The sequence below is a fragment of the Gobio gobio genome (genome assembly GCF_949357685.1).
Source record: "Gobio gobio genome assembly, chromosome: 11".
Classification (NCBI taxonomy): Eukaryota; Metazoa; Chordata; class Actinopteri; order Cypriniformes; family Gobionidae; genus Gobio; species Gobio gobio.
Window position 1 is genome coordinate 49,176,868 of NC_137104.1, and position 8,620 is coordinate 49,185,487.

General features: G+C 35.1%; 1 long non-coding RNA gene across 2 annotated transcripts; it reads left to right on the forward strand.

The window, feature by feature from the left end:
- The first annotated feature begins 3,778 nt into the window (after positions 1 to 3,778).
- Positions 3,779 to 7,523, forward strand: LOC307133585. 2 transcript variants are annotated; one of them, XR_013817444.1, is made up of 3 exons: positions 3,779 to 3,852; positions 4,951 to 5,003; positions 6,193 to 7,517. It is a non-coding gene; the product is annotated as an uncharacterized lncRNA (long non-coding RNA). The 2 variants fall into 2 exon arrangements; XR_013817445.1 differs by lacking the exon at positions 3,779 to 3,852 and adding an exon at positions 4,230 to 4,306 and having other exon boundaries at positions 6,193 to 7,523.
- The last annotated feature ends 1,097 nt before the right edge of the window (positions 7,524 to 8,620 follow it).

Sequence of the window (8,620 nt, forward strand, 5' to 3'; positions counted from 1 at the left end):
AAAGACTCTGGTTTGATTCTAATCATAATGTAACATTGCAAAAATAAATTTCAGTACAAAACAAATACTAAACTTTGACAAAATTAATTAATTTTAATTGTTATAATTGTGATTTCATAACATTTAGATATGAATCCAACTGAAAAATACTTGTGAAAAATGTCTTTCAGTCAGTCAAATAGTAAGCAAATAGTGGAGCTTTGCAGCCATTTACTGGTAAAAGTCTTTTTTTTGTATTATTATAAAACTGTATTTTCCAAAGGATGGGCAAAAATCTTACACTAAACAATGTCAAATTATCCATGTTATCCCCACGAATGAAAGTTAGAAATTTGGGTCTTTTATAAAGTGAATTTTACATAAACTGATTTTGGGTTTTAATTTATTTATATAAATTTAACAATTATTATAAATTCTCCAAAAACTGCACAGATGTTGAGTATAAAAACATTAATAAACAGAGTAAAATTACAATTTTGTTACAAAATTACATTTTGTTGCCTGGGGTGTAGACCCTGAGTGTAATTCCCAAATGAAGAGGGTTAAACAAGGGTTAAACATCTTTATGTTCAGCAGAACACAGAAAGGTATACAGGTTTGAAACACGAGGGTGAGTAAATGACGACAATTTTCATTTTTGGGAGAACTATCCCTTAAACACATTAAAGTTATTTTGTTTGTAATTTTTTGTAACCATCACCAACAGCTCTTCCTGGAGAGGGATTCAGGTGTTCTGCCATTGCTGCATCAATCTCAATCAGAGTCCACCTATTCACAGCATCTGAGGGAAGAGAATATATTTATTTTTAAAATAACAGGAAAAATTTGAGGTAAATGACATGCAATTTTCAAAATGTATTGAAAAAATGATCTCACAGCTCAAAAAAACAAAACAAAAAAAACATGGAACAAGATGAATGAATCATGAGTTAAACATTAGAAAAATGTAATCTACATGCATTACATTTATTTTACTCTATAAAAGATGTTCTGCTCTAAATGGGTGTTAGTGGGGGATGGAAGCATTACTTTCTGAAAGAAACTCTCAAAAGGCTACATTAATAGGTTACAGTAATAACTTGCACTGTATAATTAAACGTGTTTAAGTTGAAAGTAACGTTTAGCCTACTAGCTAATTCTAGCCAAAACTCAAAGTAATTCTCTGTTGACAACGTGGGCAACATTTCTTTCGGTTCCTTCATGTTAAACAAGTAAAACTCAAGTACATTTATCAAATACTACAAAATGTACTTACCCAACAGTAGATTTTTAATAATATATCAAACTCTCTCCTCAAGTCCTCTTCTCCTCGTGGTTGTAGAAAGGAACAGGAGAACGCATGGACGCTATCTCGCGAGATAATCTATAATATCGCGGGATTTTGAAATATCGCTAGATTTATTAATATCTTTTGTTACTACATCTTGGCAGCACAGTTCAAGTCAGACTTAATGGTGATAGGATATATTACTGTTTTACATATGCATACATTCCATAAAAATAATAACAACGAATACATAAAACGGGTTGAAATAATGACTCAAATGCAGTGGGTTCACATTCACAATCACTTAACCACACAGAGCACTTTGTGATTTTAACTATATTTTAGCCTATATTAAAAGTAAATGAAATATAGGCTAAATCTTGTATTTCATAAAGGTTTTTTTTTTATGGGTCTTGACTGGACGTGTACGGGACGTCAGTGGACGTCTATTCACACAACCTTGACTAGACGTGTATGGGACGTCAGTGGACGTCTATTCACAACCTCTTAAAAACTACTTGGGGCACTTAAATTAATTATTGCAGTATTAACCATGCAAGGTGTAAGCAGCTTCTGCATATTTCACAATGATTTCATAGAGGGTCATGATGGACTATAAATGCACGAGTAAAAGACGTCACCATAGTGACATCCTCTCACGACTGATTCACAACAGGGTATATATTGAACTACACGTAGCTAAAAGTCAAAGTAACTATTATACATGCAACCGGAGAGAACTGTAGACATGTACAAATGTATCTGAGTGCATTTTTAAGAAATGTTTTGTGTTACATACTTTTACCGATTTATGCCGTCCTACCGCGACTATTTTTGGCCAGGGACACGACGTTGCCGTCGGACCAATGTTTGCTGAATGTTGGTATATGTTTGATGAAAATTAACATGATAAAAATATGATTCTTTTTTTTTTAATAATTTTTCTTATTATTATTATTAATAAAAAAGGGGTATGATCATTCATGCTTTGTACTGTAACTGTAACTGCAACCTTTCAATGGGGTAAAGTGCTGAAACCCTTTTATACTTTATTTAATGGAAAATATATTAACCACTCAAAACTGACAAAGAATGATAACAAAAAGCTTACACAACAACTCTTGCTTGCTGATATGAACAAGTGATTTATCTTTCTTTCATCCAAAGCCACATTAAGCAATTTAGAATTTAGAATCATAGTTACAACAATTTAATGGACACTTTTCACATTTCTGAAGTGATAGCCTATAATTGTAGCTGGGTAAACAACATAGATTTAGTGGAAGTATAGTGGTAATGTAGCGGTGAACTACAGCAATATGTATTCTCATTTTCCCCAGTAGCTACAGCTCCATAAAAATAATAAATAAAGTTAATATAGTATCTGTTAAGGACATATTATATTAATAATGCAATCAGTCAGTAAATAAAGTTTAACTCTCTTGCATCTGGTCAGTCGATGAAGCCATGTCTTTTGCATGTTTTACAAAAGGCGTCCATTCACAACGGACTTCCGGAATAACGGGATTGACCAATGACATTTCAGGTTACAATGAAATAAGTAAAGTCCCGCCCCACGACTGACAAAAATAAAAAGTTTTCGCACGAGCAAAATAGAAGCTCGAGCGCGAGTGTGGGGAGTGATGATGCGCGTGCTGCGAGTCGTGTCCAAGCTCGCAAGGGCTTGATTTGCGCGCAGAGGAGATGTCATGCGCGCGCGGGTTTAAAAGGAGCTCGCGGGCTGCCGTGTCCTCGCGTGTAGATCTGTTATTCTCTCGCTGGAGTGATTTACTGCGCGAGCAAGCATCAGTTGTGCGCTCGGTTATTAATGGCATTATAATGCCACTGCCACCATAGGTTGGACACTTCATGCTTTCCGTAGTGTGCTGAACTATCGTCATTTATGGCAGACCACGCAATTTTTTCATGTGGAATAAGGACTAAACAGAGGGTGTGAAGTGAATCAGGTGATTTGTAACTTGTTCCTGATTGGAGAAATCGAAAGTGTTACAATTAACCCGTGTTACAACCATCCCCGGTCTCCCCCTATTCCGATTTTCAAATATGTGGAAGTGAAGGTGTTATGTTGTTTAAACGCCTTCATAATGATCATGTTAAGTCCCAGCAAACACAAAACGTTTTTACAACGTTTCACAACGTTGTATTTTGGTTGCAATTAGGTAATGTTGCAGTACAATGTTTTAAAGACGTTTTAAAAACGTTTTTTTTAAATAGAAAAATAATGTAACCAAAATAAAACGTTTCAAAAACGTTGTAAAAATACCAACCTGGTACGTTTTCTTTAAGTAGTCAAAAAAACGTAAATATTACGTTTGTCTACTACCAAACTACAACTTTTGTTAGACGTTTTATTCTGGTGTTAAAATAACGTAATCTGCACGTTGGAATAGGACGTTTAAAAAACGTCATGACAGTACCAAAATACAACCAGATGCCAAACCTCCAATGATAGGCTACTTTCTGTTTGTGTAAAAATATCAGTAACATTTTACCATTGAGGCGATTCAGTGACTGAGTGAGACTGATTTATGCAGCTGAGCATTCGATATCAAAAGGACTTAAAGGTAGCCTAATATGTGAATGGTCTCTGCTCATTTAACTGATAGCAAGCTATTAGAATAATCCAATCGATTATTGTTGTTTCATAGCTCATCACGAGCCTGGCGCGTGGATCAAACAGCTCAGAGTGTAAAAATGAGCCCGATCACACGAAAATGCGTATAAATATTACTATATGCGCACGAACCTAGGCTGTGATGATGTAGGCTAGGCTGCACTATCCAATTAAACAACGTTATCAACTTTCGGGACATTTTCTACTCCATCAGTAAGCATATGTGATGTTTTAATTCTTGAAACGCTGTGTAATTGACATATGACGTGTTTAATGGGCGTGCGTGTTGAACATCCGAGTCGCTTTTAAACTGGAGCGGTGGGAGTTACCATGGAAACGGGGCGACACAGTGAAACAGCAAGACTCCGCCTGCGTCCTGTCACTGTTGTTTTCACTGATTTCAGGTAAGTTTAATCCCTAAAATTACACATATAATGTTAAACTACACATATAATACATACAACTGTTCCGTTGTTGTGTTGAATATTTAATTTATAGAAATGGTTTAACGTTAGTGTCTTTGGAAAAAATCCGTTAGCCGTTAGGCTAACTTTATGAGAGGTAACGTTAACTTAGGCTAACGTAACTAGCCTTGAGCTCTTGTTTATGAAAGTTTGGGGTTTTAATCACTTATTATGTGAAGATAAGAGGGCTTTGATAGTTTTGTTAACGTTTTGCTGGCAATTTGTCAACGGATGAATGGAAGTAACGTTAATCTAATTATTTAACTTAAAAGTTTGCACTGTAAAGTTAATCGGTGACGTCACTCACATGGAGCGTGACAATGAGCTGAAACTATTTCAAACACCTTTTTTCTTTTATCTTACATGGTTTTCCATCAATTATTATTATTACGTATATATCTCCATGCATCTGTAAAACCCCAAAACATAAATTCTGATATCTAAAGATATTATATATTGTATATCCTGTATATTCTTACTTTTTTCAGCATTTTAACCACGTGCTCTAGTTTATTTATTTCTAATAAACCTGACATTGTATACCACATATTGTTGGCTCTGTGACAAATTGTTTATGTTTCTAGATTCTGATGGATGTGCAGAGAACATCTCTAAAGTACTATGAACCATCTGACTTGTAAGTAAAACCTCAAACATTCCTGTGTGTATATGATACAACAAATGTTGATAGTTCTTGTAAATTAAATGGTAAAATGTTCATGAAGTGACTCTGAGAGCAGCTCTGCAGATAAAGTTAATGTATAGAGAGACAGCAGACACTGAAATCATTGCAAGCGTCACACACGCTTTAGTTTGCGTAGTAGTCGAAACTGCAGCGCTCATTCACACAGACATGGCAGAACATAAAGACTTCAGATTTCATTAGCAGTTTTTTTAGCTTTAATATTCACAGACACTAGTCTGTATCGGTATCTGATTCATTGTACCGTCCTACTTTTAATTTATTAATTCAAAAATTGCCAAATTCTGTGGCATTCCGCTTTATACAGTAAATTAATTATAATAATTAATAATAATTAGTTACATTTATATAGCGCTTTTCTAGGCACTCAAAGCGCTTTACATATGGAAGGGGGAATCTCCTCAACCACCACCAATGTGCAGCATCCACCTGGATGATGCGACGGCAGCCATATTGCGCCAGAACGCCCACCACACACCAGCTGATTGGTGGAGAGGAGACAGAGTGATGAAGCCAATCTGTATATAGGGATGATTAGGAGGCCATGATGGAGAGGGGCCAATGGGAAAATTTGGCCAGGATGCCGGGGTTACACCCCTACTCTTTATCGAAGGACATCCTGGGATTTTTAATGACCACAGAGAGTCAGGACCTCGGTTTAACGTCTCATCCGAAGGACAGTGCTTGTTACAGTATAGTGTCCCAATCACTATACTGGGGTGTTAGGACCCACACAGACCACAGGGTGAGCACCCCCTGCTGGCCTCACTAACACCTCTACCAGCAGCTACCTGGTTTTCCCAGTTGGTCTCCCATCCAGGTACTAACCAGGCTCAATTGTGACTGGATTCTGTGGTTTCATGCATGTTTTTGCATCACGGAAATCATATGACTCTACGTGGTATTTGCAGTATTAAAGAGATTTAGTTTTGAGAGTTATTTATTGTTGTGTTATAAATTTGTTACCATTAGTATAAGAAGGGTATGAATGACTAAAAGACTAAATTTCAGTCCGGCGGAATTCTCTGCACACTTTAACACAGAGGCCAAATGAGCATTTTGAATGTAAGAACCTCACATTATATTTATAACAATCCTTGTTGATATTTGAATTGTATTTCAGGGCAGTTTGTGAAGACAGATAAACAAGAGATGTTGTGACAACCTGGACAGAAGTCGGTTCCAGATCCACCTTCCACACCAGATTTCTCTCTCATATGGATTGCTGTCTGCTGTCATATTATATGTTCTCTGCAGAATTAGGTGCATGCAGATATTACTCAGGAACATGACTAAACTTTGTTTGCTATAATACATCTATTTAGTGCACCAGTGTGAAACATACTTCCCCCCACATTTGCTGTATATCTATATCTTTGTCATAGTATTCTTTCAGTGGTTAAGGGGATTTTACATGACGGGCGTCAACGTTAGTAAATGCAATGATCTCTATGAAATGAAGCGTCAGATTTCTGGTGTTGTGCCGAAATCTGACCTACCAAATTATGTGACCCTAGTTGACTGTTACAACTAAACCCATCCCTAATCCTAACCTTATAACTAGGGTCACAGAATTCAGCACTATAACAGAATGAATCTGCATTGAATGAATGGTTTACTTACTAACTCACTCATTAAGACAGCCCCTTGCTGCTACCTACTGGCATAACAATGTAACCTGCTACGGAAGCGCTGAAAAACAACTAAAACACATACTGTTTCTCAAAATCAAGTATGCAAATATTATAAAATATTATTTATTGAACAATAAAAGCCATTATAAACTTTACATATGTAATGTATATTAATTGATAAGTTATAAATTGTATTTTAATTATTATAACAATTGCAATAAAATAATTTGTAACTAGTTAGAGAAAATGTACATTTTACAGATGAGTTTTTTTCTGTTATAACATCTGTGCACTGACATTTCTTGGATTTTTCTATTTGTTAATGTTCTTATTTATATTTGCTGTACTTTATTTGTACCATTTTGTTTTATTGGCGTAGTTTTATTTATCTGTTAAGAATTTTCTGTTATTATTAATGAGGGTGCTAATTGTAGTCTTTGAAAAAAATCTCAAGGTCCTTGAAAGTACTGGAATTTAATTATACATTATCTCTACAAACAATGACAAAGGTGTTATCATTTAACACTTTTGTTGTTGTTCCAAACTTGTGTGACTTTGTTAGACCTTAAAGTTAATGTTTCTGACCTTATTCACCATTCACTTTCTTTGGTTCAAAAAAAGTGAATGGTGAATAAGGAACATTATGCTTATCTCCTGACTAAGGTTAACATTAACACCTCCATTTGTTCAACAGTGGAAAGAAAGTCATACAGGTTTACATTGGATTTACGCAGGGATGAGTAAATGACAGATTTTTCTTTTTTGTGAACGACCTAATCATATTTCTTATATTGTGTGAATAAATACAATGAGTGACTACATTTGTGTGTAGTATAAATTATTAGTACTACATATGTTAATGTAGTTTTATAAAATGGGCAACAACCAGAGGTCCGCCCTACAGGTAAGGTGAAATGTAAAAAGTATTAGTAATGAGCTGAATATTCAGATGTACAGAAATATCGTAACCTGTGACTAGCCTATGACGAATTATAAAGAGATCTATAAATACCACTTAATCTATTTCTCTTACTGTAGTTATAATATTGTTTTATATTAAAGTCATTTTTCAAAGATAACAGTAAAAACATTTTGATTACATGTGTGAAGAGAAGAACAGTTTGGACGTGATAAATACGTTTCTGCAACATTGAAAGGAGACGTGGTAACGTGATAAATACGTTTCTGCAACGTTGAAAGGAGACGTGGTAACGTGATAAAAACGTTATAAATACGTTTCTGCAACGTTGTGAAAAAACGTTTTTATAACGTGAAAAAAACCCGACATCTTGTCGTATTAAATACGTAGGATAAAAACGTTATCACGACCTTTTCACAACGTGAAAAAAACGTTTTTACAACGTTGCTGTGTTTGCTGGGGTTAGTTGATATAATGCGCAATGAGTTTCCATCACAATTCAGAGGATCTGCCGGATTTACATGACGTAAATTCATACATTTTCCTGAAATACACAAAAGTAAGTGGCCAGTGAACTGGAAGAAGAATTGAGTAAACTTTATTGTTTCATACACAATGTGCAGGCTATCTGATAAGAATAAAAACATTGTCAAATTATAATTGAAATAATTATTATTGCAGCTTCCATAGACATCACTGAATGGAATTGGAATTTAACCAATTATAGGCTAATTGTATTTTTTGATAGGCTTTAGTACTCCATTTAAAGGTGTCATGAACTGGCTTTTTAAAAAAAATTATACTGTTGTCTGATGTTAACTTATTACGTTTGCGTGGTTTTTACATTCAAAAACATCATAATGAATAAGTAATAGGCTACTTTCTGCCTTGGTTTTGAGGCTCCCTGAAAAACGTATTTTTATGGGCGTGCCGCACTGAAGACATGGAAGTAAACGCCCACGGCTAGGATTGGATAAGATTTGCATTTAATGAGCTTC